Raw genomic sequence first — 11387 nt, forward strand, 5'->3', positions numbered from 1 at the left:
ATTATGCTTCATTAAAACAAAGTTTTATGTATATCAAAAGTGAAAAAAATATCAACAAGCAACTAACAATTCTAAATGTAAAGTAGAAAAGTGAAAGAAATGGAAGGGTGACATGTGTCTCAGCAGAGCCTGCTGGATGTTGGTCTGAATGACTTAGAAGAATAAGTACCTGCTTGTGAGGACAGCTAAGCCTTACAGGTGGGTTTAGAATTATCTCCAACATCAGCTAATACGATTTTCTCTGTGCTTCCTTCTAGCCAACTGATTTGGAAATTATGCTCATCAAATTACTCTCAACTCCATTACTGAGCATGTAGTCTTTTATAATTGTTATAATGCACTTCAGATGTTTTTAGACTGCTATTCTCCTCTCTGTTGTGCGGTGACCTTAGAAATAATTTTCTACATGGAAGGCAAAAGATTTGCTTTTCACCCAACTAAATAACTTGCTAAATAGCTCACCAAATGGTTGTTCATTTTATTCATTATTCCATCACTATTTTTTGACAGATTCATTGGCTCCTAGCCAGTCTTCTTTATTTGATAGAAATTTTGCTGGTAAAATGAATGGAAGCAATAATTTTACTGTTTATATTATTACATTAATATTCCACGATGTTCCACCAACAAATACACAAAGACCTAATGCACAAAGCTTTCCATGAAGACTATGGATTTACTAGAATCACAACTTAGCTTCTAGTCTCAAAACGTCCAGATGATCATTTAATATCATATAGCAGTCTCTTTTTCATTTTTGAGGGGAAATTATAAATGAAACACAGATCTTATAACTTTTCAAGTGTTCTAACTTAGGTTTCAGAAATCCTAAATAGCAACCACCCTTCTAAAACTCATGGATGGAATGATAACTCAGAGAACAAAATAGTCACAGGCAGCCTTCTACAGTGAGGAACCAGCAAGGACAAGAGTGAGCAAGTAACCAAAAGAAGTCAAAGGTTTTTGATAGACAGATAACAGATAACAGATAAATAATTATGACTGAAGGAATAGATCCTATAAATGTATTTTGTTCATTGTGTTACCAAAAATATCACATATCATATTTGTAGTTAGAATAGTCAAATGGCAATTCTTCGTGGAAGGAATAAACACACTATCCTTATCTTGGGCTATTTATGCTGACACAACACAATGCCACAACTGGGCATTTATAAATAATAGGAATGTATTTTCTTGCAGAGTTGGATGCTGAGGTGTCCAATATTGAAGCACCATCAGTTCTGTTGCCTGATGATAGACCCAGATTGTTATGGAATATTGCTTTAACTAGGCAAAGATGTGTTCCATGTGTTTAAGCTGCAGAATATTACTTTAACTATGTGAAGGTGAGTTACACTTGTTTATGTGCATTTGTGTAATTATGTAAAGATATGTTGCATTTGTTTCACCTTGCCTGCCTAAGGAACCTGATTTGTCTAAGAAAAAGCTAAACAGCTAATAGCTAGGCTGGAGAGGGATAGGAGGGGCTGGTGGGCATAGAGAATAAATAGGAGGAGAAATCTAGGCAAATGGAGAATGAAGAGAAAGGGAGAGAAAGAGTGGGAGATACCTGGGGCCAGCCAGGCAATCTTCAGCCAACAGACACAGAGTAGGACATACAGAGAGGTAAAAAGTCCTGAGGCAAAACATAGATGAAGAAAAACAGGTACATTTAAGTTAAAGAAAGAAAAGCTAGCCAGAAACAAGCATAAGCTAAGGCCTAGCATTCATAACTAATAATAAGTCTCCATGTTGTGGTTTGGGAGCTGGGTGGTGGCCCAAAAGAAAAAGACTTGTGCATGAGACTCTGCTTCCAAGATGGTACCTTGAGCCTGGTCATCACATGTAGAAAGTCAAAAAGACAAAAGGGTCTCCAGCTCTTACAGTGTGCTTATCTTATCCATAAGGACAAAGCCCTTTGGGCTTAACTTCCTCTCTCCCTCTTCACACTGTTACACTGGGGATTTGGAGAGGAAACATGAGGTTTAAAACCATAGCAGTGATGATTATTATATATTATATATCTTTGTTATAATATTTGAAATAATGAGAAGGCAAGCATAATTATACACAAGAAGTAGATACTTGGGAAATCACCAAGCAATGGAAAAGATGAATCTATATAGAAGAACTATAGCCATGTGAATTGGGGTGACTTGTTACACAATATCACTTAATACATGATCCTTAGACACAAAACTTATTTCACAAGTAGAGTAGGCTAATGTTGTAGAATATTAATTAAGGATGTGGTACAGTTGTTTATGCTGTGGAATATTTGTTTAATGATGTGTTGTATCCTTTTATGTTGCATTTGTTTAACTCTGTGAAGCTGTGTTACTTTGCCTGTCTAAAACACCCCATTGGTCTAATAAAGAGCTGAATGCCCAATAGCAAGGCAGAAGAAAGGATAGGTGGGTCTGGTAAGCAGAGAGAATAAATAGGAGGAGAAATCTGGGAAGAGAAGGGTTAAGGAGTGAGAAAAGAGGAAGGAGAGGAGGACTCAAGGGGCCAGCCACCCAGCTACACAGCAAGCCACAGAGTAAGAATTAAAGAATGATATACAGAAATAGAGAAAGATAAAAACTCCCAGAGGCAAAAGGTAGACAGGATAATTTAAGAAAAGCTAGCTAGAAATAAACTGAGCTAAAGGCAGGCATTCATAAGTAAGAGTAAGCCTCCATGTATTTATTTGGGAACTGTGTCTTTATTTATTTTACCCCAAAAGAGTAAAAAGCAAACAAATAAACAAACAAAAAAACAACTACAGGCTAACAGATCAATATGATACAGAATAGATTTCCTTTGATCCCAACCCTAATCCTAGCCCTAGCTCTAACCTCAACCCTAACCCTAACCCTAACCCTAACCCTAGCATCTTTGTGTCTAGAATATATAGGAAAAACATTTTAAATATGTAAGATCATGTCTGTTCTGCCTCAGGTGATGACAGGGCTTAGGGTTTTACAAAAACTTAGGAAATAAATAATTTCTGCTACTATTATTATAAGATCTGAAATCTAGATGTATTAGCCAGTTGGCTTCTAGAACACAAAAATCTCCAAATCATGTTTTGTTTTGTTTTTTTTTTTACTTCCACACTAACACTTAGATAGACTTTATGAATTATTTTCTATTAAACATTCAAAAATTCTCAATTTTGAATAAAACAACTATATCATCAGGATCTAGTCATTTAAATATGAAATACTTTGTAAAAATAGGTAAACAGCATTATATTTGATGGAGGAAAGGATTATATCATTAATTTTTATAATGAATATTGCAAGTATTGATTTCCATGAGGCTATATGATGAGTACTCCTGTCTTCCCAATTGCTGAATACATAGAAGATCATTTCATAGCAGCTTTCCATCAATAGTTCACAGCAAATTTATTAAAAAATCAATTTCCTTCTTTCAATACAAGAGATTTATTTAGTAAAAATACTAAGGAAACATATCTCATATCACTGTAATTCAGTGTTTAAAGGAATCATTTAAAAAATCAAATAATATTTGAAAATGACCAGAAAGATTTTATTATATGTTGAAGCTCTGACACAAATCAAAACCAAAGCTTTATACAAGAGTAAAAATATAATCAGTCTAAAAGCCTTCTTTAAAATTAATTTCTGAGCAATTACATCAAAGTACTCTGCATCATTCTTCACTTACACGTGACTTTACAATATTTTCAATCCTTAGTTCTCAGCATCTATATATGTCCCCTTAACAAATGCCAAAATAACCGCTTGTTTATGCCATTTCTTAAGGCCTACTGATAGGCTGTCAACCAGCTTCTGTGTGGCTGCACCAAAAATAAATTACTATAGCAATGCTTTGTATTTCCTGTTTCTCATCACATCTATCACAGTGAAGGCAAGAACCCTTTCCTTCTTTTTGCTTCTGTGATCTTGGTAAATCCTTGGAGGGCAAAGTGTTTGCTTCTCCACAGGACACACCTGGAAGATGGTGAAGTTCACAGTCCACACCTTTTCATAGCTTTAAATTTCCTTACCCATTCATCTCTGTGACAAACATTTAGTACCTCCTGTGATAGGTACTAATTTATGCCTTGGACTGCAGTACTAATGGAAACAAGGTGGTTTTTAAGATTTTTTGTGTGTGTGTGTGTATGTACATGTATACATGTGCATGTAGATATATATGCACTGCATGTTATATGTATTCATCAGGAAGGATATAGAAATTCTATAATGAATTCTATAAAGAAGAAAGCAAAACGGAGTGATAATTTATCTTCTCGAGAGACATAAAATGTCTAAGAGTTATTACATTTATTTTTTTACAGTGAAAGTCTGTGTCTGTGTGTCTGTGTCCGTGTGTCTGTGCATGTGCACACATGCCACAGCACATGTGCTGAAGTCAGAGGACAACTTGCGAGAGTTGGTTCTACCCTACCACCCTGCGGGTTCTGAGGAGTGACTCGGGTTTTCAAGCCTGGCGGTAAGTTCCTTTCGCTGCTGAGCCATCTCATCAGTCCCCTAAAGTGCAATTATTAATTCTAGTGGAATGCCATTTTGAACAAGATGTTAAAACATACCAATAGAGCAAATGTTGCTAAATGGATAAATGCCAAAGAGGGAAAACCACCCAGGATACGGAAGTCCCCGAAGTCCACTGACATCTCCGTTTCTAGTGCCACCAGTTCTACCAACTTTGATTAAATGCTGGATGCCACTGGGCACTTTGAAAATAGAAGAAGACAGGCCCTCCATCTCTATCTGGCACTTGTATAGAATAGCAGTAGGAGAGATTTGAAAATAAGAATTCTTCAGCTGTTTCATTACTCTTATTTTTCTTATCTTTGACATCTTTCTATATTTAAAAAAGGCCTTTTGAAACAAAAAGAAAACAAAGGAAAGAAAAACTCTTGCCACTGACTTTTATACTAGAGCCAATAAAAGAGTCCAGATGAAATCAATCCTGTGATAAAGAGTCCTGTGGTAAAATAAAGCTTAACCACTTCAAAATGAAGATTTTAACAGATTTCATTTGAAGGGGAAATTCATATGAAAAATATACTTAACTCCATTTAATTTTTTTTAGTTATTTTGATGATTGATACCAGTATACAATGTATTTTGATCATGTTTACCCCATCAGCGTCTCATCCCCCTCCCCTTCTCTCTCCCCAGCTGGTCTCCCTTCCATGTTTATGTCTTTTCCCTGCAACAAACATGGATTTCTTAATTTCTCTGTAGGTTCCTAATAGAACACTTTTCGCACCATTGAGACTATTTTACTAATTTACTCACATCTACTTGACACCCCCTTTTAAATTTATGTGTTGGGGAGGGCAGGTGCACACCATGTCATTCCTGTAGCAGTCAGAGGACAATATGTGTGCATCTGTTCTCTCCCCTGACTACAAGGTTCCTGGGATTTGAATTCAGGCATTTAGGCTTGGCAGCAAGTGTTTTCAGCCACTGAGCTGTCCCCTGGCTCCCATTTTGACCTAATGTCATAGTCACCTAAATGGAATCCAAGCAGTTTGGAAACATACAAGACAATTCACTAAAATGAATGAAAAAAACGTTTGAACTTCTGCTGATACCTATTCATCTAATCTATAAATATTATAAAAAGCATACTTTTATAACATTCTGAATACTAAAAGAGCAAGCATTAGAGTATACATTTTATGTGAAGATGAATTTATTTGGGAACTCAATCAAAACATGTTGCTGGTTGATGCACTATTTCAAATGCATGATGATCAATAAAATAGGTTTCCTCATGCCTTGAAGTTATTTACAAAGGTCCCTTCCTTTTGTTGTGTGTATATTGACACAATGACACTTCTGCCTCTGCAAGGCTCTTGGATCTGGCAACAGACATTTCCAGCTTTGCAATGACTCATCATTGTGCTGACCACTGTGCAGGTACCTATCTACATCATTGTGCTGACCACTGTGTGCAGGTACCCATCTACATCATTTGTAGACCACTGTGTGCAGGTACCCACTACATTGTTGTGTTGACCATTGTGTGGCAGGTACCCATCAACATCATTGTGTTGACCACTGTGTATCAGGTATCCACTACATTGTGTTGACCATTATGTGGTAGGTACCCATCTACATCATTGTATTGACCACTGTGTGGCAGGCACCCATCTACATCATTGTGCTGATGACTGTGTGCAGGTACCCATCTACATCATTATGCTGACCACTGTGCAGCAAGTATTTATCTATATCTCTATGCATAGATTGCACTGATCAGTGTAGAACAGTAGAAAGTATGGCTTGGAGCATGTGGAAACTTCTCAAATGGACAGATTGTGTGTCTTTCTCTACTATTGTTTTCATGAGAGAAATCCTAGGCATATATTTGCTTTAAAAGCACAAAGTCTAGTGCCAACTGTCTCAACATGAAGTTCAGGGATCCCTAAAGGATCCATGTATGTCTTCAGAAGATGAATAGGCCTGTAGAAATCTAATAAAGCATTTTATAGGACTGTATATTCATGTAATTCAATGGGGAGTATGTAGGGGCAAACAGAGGTTTCCTAGTGAGATCTGAGCTTGCTTATCCAGCAGGGCTGCATTAGGGGATGGCTTGACCACATGCATGGGTACCAGGTATTTGAAAGTTTCTGCACGTGGCTGTGCTAGTGGGAGGTCTTTTGCCTTGCCCCTTGGCATTCCTATAAAAAGCCCTTTTGAAGAGACAGAAGGGGCTAGAGGATATTGATCTAGGTCCTCCCAAAGTTATCCTGTGTTTCTGTCTGTCTTCTCCACACTATCTTTCTATCTAAATATTTCTTATCCCTCTCTCCTCAAGAGTACCCTGGAGAAAAGTGGGAGGCAGCCTTGCTGTGGGATGGTCTGTATGTCAAATGTGTTGCTGATTGGTCAATGAATAAATCACTGATTGGCAGTGGCCAGGCAGGAAGTATAGGCGGGACTAACAGAGAGGAAAATTGAGAGAACAGGAACCTGGGGGGGGGGGGGGGACACTGCCAGCCACCATCAGGACAAGGAAGATGCAAAGTACCGGTAAGTCACAAGTCACGTGGCAAGGTATAGATTAATAGAAATGGATTAATTTAAGCTGTAAGAACAGTTAACAAGAAGCCTGCCACGGCCATACAGTTTGAAACCAATATAAGTGTCTGTGTTTACTTGATCGGGTTTGAGCAGCTTGGGACTGGCGGGTGAGAGAGATTTGTCCTGACTGTGGGCCAGGCAGGAAAACTCTAGCTACAAATGGCGCCCAACGTGGTGGCAAGAGTTTCCACCTAAAACCTGAGAAAAAAGATTCTAAAACGGAGCTAAAAACAGCTTCCTAATTGTCTCTCTCAAATGAGCGGCAGCTGCCGGTTTGAGCTACTGGCGGGTTGCTGGCGTGCGCGCTCGACCTGCAGCATGGCGGGAATGAGGCCTCTGCAAGTGGCACATTAAGCTACATTGTGGGTTTAGCCTTTGCTAGTACAAAACAAAAAAAGAGGTTTCTGGGCTACACGCTGCTTGGATAAAAGCATAGACCCACGATAGCTCCCAGAGCTGGCGGTAAGCATACCGCCATGTTGGGAAGCTGAGGTGGGCGGAGCCAGCAGCCACAGCTGCTGCAGTTTAAAGCAATAGATTCACAATAAGACAGATTCAGATGTAATAGTTTAAAATGTGTGTAAAATATACGTAGGCTTGAAAGAGAAAAAAAGGTGATATATACAGTATAAAAACAAATACATGGTTTTAAAAAATAAAGTCTTTAAAGAGACAGTAAAATTAATATAAAAAATAAGCCACGTAGAGATGACTATTACACAGAGAGTCTGGATTGTGTTGTCTTTGGGATTCTTAACTACAGAGAGATGTTTAATTGTAAAGGAAGCTGAGTTAAACCAGTACGTATATTTTAAAGATACTTTGACTTCAAAATTTGGATGTAAGGATATGTTGCTTTGGAAAAGAGTCTCTTTTGTTTCCACAGAAAGCAAGAGGCTATGGATTTGTTCCAGAGTAAGATACATCAGGTTTGACCAGCCAAGACCCCCTGAAAGGTCTCCGATGACTCCATGGCCCAGATGATCCAACATCCAGAACCGTTTCAAGGCAACTGGCTCAGATGATACAGCCTCACGGACTACTCCATGATCCTAAAATTTTCTTTGTTTCCCCAGAAGATACAGCGCCCCCCTCCAGCAGGAAGTAGTAAGAGAAACTACGCCCAAATTCCCAAATATACCAAGCTGACTTTGGAGATATGTAAAGGTTAAAACCTTCCTTTTTAAGAAAAGAAAAGGGGAGGTGCTGTGGGATGGTCTGTATGTCAAATATGTTGCTGATTGGTCAATAAATAAATCACTAATTGGCCCGTGGCCAGGCAGGAAGTATAGGCGGGACTAACAGAGAGGAAAATTGAGAGAACAGGAACCTGGGGGGGGGGGGGGGGGGAGACACTGCCAGCCACCATCAGGACAAGGAAGATGCAAAGTACCGGTAAGCCACAAGTCACGTGGCAAGGTATAGATTAATAGAAATGGATTAATTTAAGCTGTAAGAACAGTTAACAAGAAGCCTGCCACGGCCATACAGTTTGAAACCAATATAAGTGTCTGTGTTTACTTGATCGGGTTTGAGCAGCTTGGGACTGGCGGGTGAGAGAGATTTGTCCTGACTGTGGGCCAGGCAGGAAAACTCTAGCTACACAGCCTCCCACAGGAGTCAATTCATGGCTTTAATATAATTTTCATAGGGCCCAGGGACTCTCAAAAAGTTAATGGGATACCAGCAAGTTTTCAAAGACTGTATTTAAATATCTCCTTTCAACAAACACAATTAACTAATGAATTAATAGTGTTGAAGAATAGATTTCAAATGGATGGTTCTATATTATAAGGGTTATAATATTGTTGAAGAAATCTACACACCAGCCAAGAACAAAGAAAACTCTAAACTAGGCTTCTACTTCCTCCTCCTACTCCTCCTCCCTCCTCTTCCTCCTCCCCCTTCCTTCCCCTTTCTAATACTGTTCATGTTTTCCTCCTTCCCCTACCCTTTCTGTCATCATCATCCTCTTTCTTTTCCTCTGTTTTTGTTTTTTCTTCCTCCTTTCCACTTGTCCTTCTTTCTCTTGATTTAATTGAGCATCTTTTAAGGCTTGTTTTTCTTCCTCCTGGTTTTACTTCATTTTTCTTCTGATTTTTTTCCAGTGGTTTCCCTAGAGTTTACAATTTACATTTGTACTATGTAAACCCATTTTCAAATAACGCTATATAACTTCACTGTAAATGCAGGTCCATTATGACAAAGCACCCTGAATTCCTCTCCATTTGTTCTGATTACATTGCTATTATTCATTTCATTTATTCACATCCTATCATCACCCAATAATGTTATGACTACTATTACTCTGAAGACTTGTCTATTAGAAAAATTAACAATAATAAAAATAATAGATTTCTATTTGATCTTCATCTGTTTCTTCTCTAATGTTCCTCCTTGACATGGATTTACATTTAATGGCTATTAGTCATTGTCCATCACTAAGACAAAATGCCTGTGATAAACAACAGGAATAAATACATAAATTCTCAATATTTCAACCCATGATCTGCTGGTTATTGCATTTTGGGGCCTCTAGCAATCCCACAGATCATGAAGGGAGTATATGGTAGCAGAAACTTTATTGTCAGGTTATGTTGTTTATGTCTCAAAATCATGAATTCTAATCTCTTTATTTATGAGAGCTAAAATCAGATGTTAAACATGGGCATCATGGGCTCCTTTTGTGCAGAAAGATTGAAAACATACTCTACTCAGCCTGCCCTAGAACATCCACCACTGCAAGATTTCTACTCTCTCTACTTCCTCTCTTAAGTGTCACTTGATCTCAAATAGGCCCTGGGCTCCTGCTATTGCAGAATGGCAAACACAATCATTTAGGCAATTGCATTAGCCGGGAGGTAATTCACTCCACAGGGTTAGTGTTTCTATTTCTAACCATTAGGCAGAGCTGCATAGGGAAAATAATGAGGAGGGCCAAATGTACACTAGTGCCTTTCAATTCTGCTTTCAGTGTTACCTTCCACATGTTTGCTGACTCCATAACAACATGTCGTGTTTTCTCTTTTTTAAACTATGTATGTATTATTTTTATTATATGTGCTTGTTTTGCCTGCATATGTGCATTGCATACATGCCTTCTGCCTAGGAGGGCCAGAAGAGGGCACCAGAACCTCTGGAATCAGATGGTTGTAACTCACCATGTTGGTAATGGGAACTGAACTCAGTCAGGGTCCTCTGCAAGAATAGCAAATATTCTGACCACTGAGAAATTTTTTGAGCCCCCAACATACCTTCTCTTTAAATCCCAAATGGGTCACCAGGCCAAACAATAGTTGGGCTTCAACACCCATCAGAATAGTTTTTCTAAATTTTCCTGAGATCAAATTCCTCTAATAGAGACAATTAGAGAACATCAAAGAAGTTTGAAACTGCAAGTACACAAAAAGGAGTATTTCAGAAAGCTTAAGACTAGGAAATTGGGTGTCAAAATCACTGTAATGTTGCCAGCTGCATGAAACCCAAACACTGTCAATAGAATGTACGAGTTCAGATAGGTTGGAAAGATACTGATAAATGCAGAATTCATACAAGTATTAACCAAGAACTAGTTATCCAGAATGGTTGTCATAAGAATTCAAAGAAGGAAACAATTGCTTCAGTCTGAGGGGAATTGGCTTAGTAGTATTAGATAAGTTTCCAGCCACCTCTTAAGCTTTGCTGGGAACTTCTAGAAGAATATCAGGAATCTAAGAGAATTCCAAGGAGTAAGTTGAGAGCTAAGGCAGACTTTATTATTCTTGATGTTCTTAGAAAATCTCAGACAAACCGGATATGTCAGCTCCATAATTGAGTCTGGGTCTATAGACAACAGAAGAGTCTGGTGTGTGATGGAAACATCCATTCCATTCAGGACCAGCCATGGTGACAAGGGCAAGACATTTTGTTCCCAGATGACTGGCTAGCCTTATAACTTATTACAGATTTCCTGAGCCTGGTGGTTTATCTACACTGTGCCCAAGCTCAAGGTGCTCATGGTTCTTATAAACTCATTTTCCTTTGTGCGCTAAGAAAATTGACTATGAGAATGATTTGGCCGAATCTGTTATAGAAATCATAAGCTATTTAACCATTGAAGAAATGTCACTAGAGTGAAATCTTTGCTGAGGCCCAAAGCTCTTGCTTTAGGGCTCAATTTATTAAAAATTAAATGACCATAAATTTTTATTGCTATCATTATAAGTCACAGCACCATCTCATGGTTATGTTTGAGTCTTTAAAAATATATGATTAATTCTGGATCTCTCATTCAGACTTTTGTTATCCTTATCCCTGTTTTAGCTG

Source organism: Peromyscus californicus, unplaced genomic scaffold, assembly GCF_007827085.1.
Source record: "Peromyscus californicus insignis strain IS unplaced genomic scaffold, ASM782708v3 Scaffold_8__1_contigs__length_139910024, whole genome shotgun sequence".
NCBI classification, from domain to species: Eukaryota; Metazoa; Chordata; class Mammalia; order Rodentia; family Cricetidae; genus Peromyscus; species Peromyscus californicus.